Raw genomic sequence first — 2,500 nt, forward strand, 5'->3', positions numbered from 1 at the left:
AAACAAAAGTAGAAATGTTCATTCTAATTATGCCACTAATTTCATATTCTAAATAAAGTCAAATTTCTTCTAAATGTAATTCACGTTAAGAAAATAACATCAGATTGACCTTATTCCTTAAGACAATAAAATCGTAATTAGATAAAATCCAAGACAGTGATTGATTGTCCTCAGACCAGAGACATTAATTAAATAGTTTTGACTGCTCCGAGGAGGGCTGGAGCCTTTGGGAGATGGAACAAATGGAGGAAATAGATGTAGAAGTTTATAAACTCCCTCTCTATTTCTTTATTTATCTTTATGTTTATTTGTTCTTCCTCAAGTTTTATTCCATAGTTATTATGAAAACCATGATTTACGTAAAAGAAAGAGGAATGTGACTAAGTATTTTATAAAGATTTTCAAATATTATCCTCAACAAAATTTTCGAAGGAGCCGTTGTTTGTGATGCCAGTGGCTTGTTTTGAGTTTGTATTGGAAGTTAACCCTCTTGTTTCTAAATATACTAAATCTAAATATGTATAAATTTGTTAAGGTATTAATTGTTAATTAGGCATACTCCAATAGACATCAATAGTCATTGATGTTATGATGCCAGATAATTACCAATCATCCATTAAATATTATGATAATGAAAAAAAATAGATATGCAACGGTAGTTATTCTCTCTTCATAATGAAGATTTGGATGGATATGGTTATAAGAGTAAACCAAAAACATGGATCAGTTTTACAAAGTAACTTACTTTGAACGCCACACACCAATCAAAATACGAAATGATTATTTTCTTGAATTTCCGATAATGAATCCAGGGCTTACCTACAATACGTTGTTGAAAAAAAAAAAAAACGTAATTTTGATCGGAAATTCTCCGTAAAATATACTGTTTTCAGCCGTATTTTAGTAAAATACAGGCGACCGTAATTTTGCCTTCCTTTTTTATTATATTTTACAGGTTGGTGACCGTAATAGCACCCCTTTACGTCAATATATCCGTTTTTAAAACGGTAAAAATCCTGGAATAAATGTTGCCAGACATTTACCGTTTCTTAATGCAAATTTTATAACAGTGTAGAACACTATCGATTCTTAGAAAGTGATTAGTTATTAGAAAGAGACCAGAATGTCCTGTTGAAATGCTTCGAGTCTAAAGCGTCGGTCCATGATACATTGAACTGTTCCCGTGTGAGGTTGGCACTTCTGCCAATTACACAGTCCATTGGGCGAGAAAATTGTGCCAATTGCAAACTCTGGAAATGAACAATGGTATGCACGGGATGCAGGTGTGTGGGGGGGGGGTGGTGGGGGGGGTGGGGGGGTGGGGGGGGGGGTGTCCATTCTAATGGTGAATTACGGAGACCCAATCTGTTATAGTCATGAGAGCTGGGCGTATGATGTAAGCGTTGTGGGAACTGTGCATTTCTTACTGTCAATCAATTTCAAGGTAATTGAATGAAATGGAAAATTGCTGAAATTAAAGTAGGTCAACTATTTAATTTATGACATTTAGGTATTTTTCTCTATTACTTATTCCTCTTCTGATGGTATTTGTTGCATTTATTTGATTAAACCATTGAATATTATGGTATTATGCTCTCTTTAAAAGAAGTTCTGTTTGTACTTCTCAGCTGTATGTATCACCCCTATATGAATATAGAGCAAGCGTATGTTTATATGTATATATATATATATATATATATATGTGTGTGTGTGTGTGTGTGTGTGTATGTACGCATATATATACATATATATGAATAAATATATACATATATATATATGTGTATATGTATAGATATACATATATATATATATATATATATATATATACATATATATATATATATATATACATTCGTTTAAGATCAGCTTTCCCTCTCCCTCTAATTTTCGTAAATAATAATAATAATAATAATAATAATAATAATGATAATAATAATAATAATAATAATAATAATAATAATAATAATCTCCAACAGAGGTACAGCTGCATTATGAAATACGATACTCAATAATCAAACCGACAAACAATAGATTAATTTCAGCTTCGCCTTCATTTGTTATAATGGGAATTTGCATTTATTTCTAATGGAACAGAAATGTATAAACATTGCAAAGTTTTAATGGAACAAATTCAAGGTTTTTCTCTGATTGGGAAGTGTATCGTATTCCTCCATTAATTTCTGGATGACATGCATTGCAAATCGATAGGCAGTATGCTTGTATTGATAATTACATCCACCACCGAAATTGGAAGGATGTTATGTTTTCACTCCTGCCCTTTTTGAGTGTGTGTTTGTTTATGAACAGCTTCCTGGGCACAATTTTAATCGTAATGAAACTTGCAGGGATGAAATGATATGTACAAAGCTGGAAATGATTCAATTTTGGAAATTCAAGGTCAAAAGTCAAGGTCACGGTCAAGCAAAATGTCCAATTCATGAAATCAGCCATAAGGTTGGACATCGTTGTGACAGTCTTCAAACTTAGTTCATATTTGATT

Source organism: Palaemon carinicauda, chromosome 13 (genome assembly GCF_036898095.1).
Source record: "Palaemon carinicauda isolate YSFRI2023 chromosome 13, ASM3689809v2, whole genome shotgun sequence".
NCBI classification, from domain to species: Eukaryota; Metazoa; Arthropoda; class Malacostraca; order Decapoda; family Palaemonidae; genus Palaemon; species Palaemon carinicauda.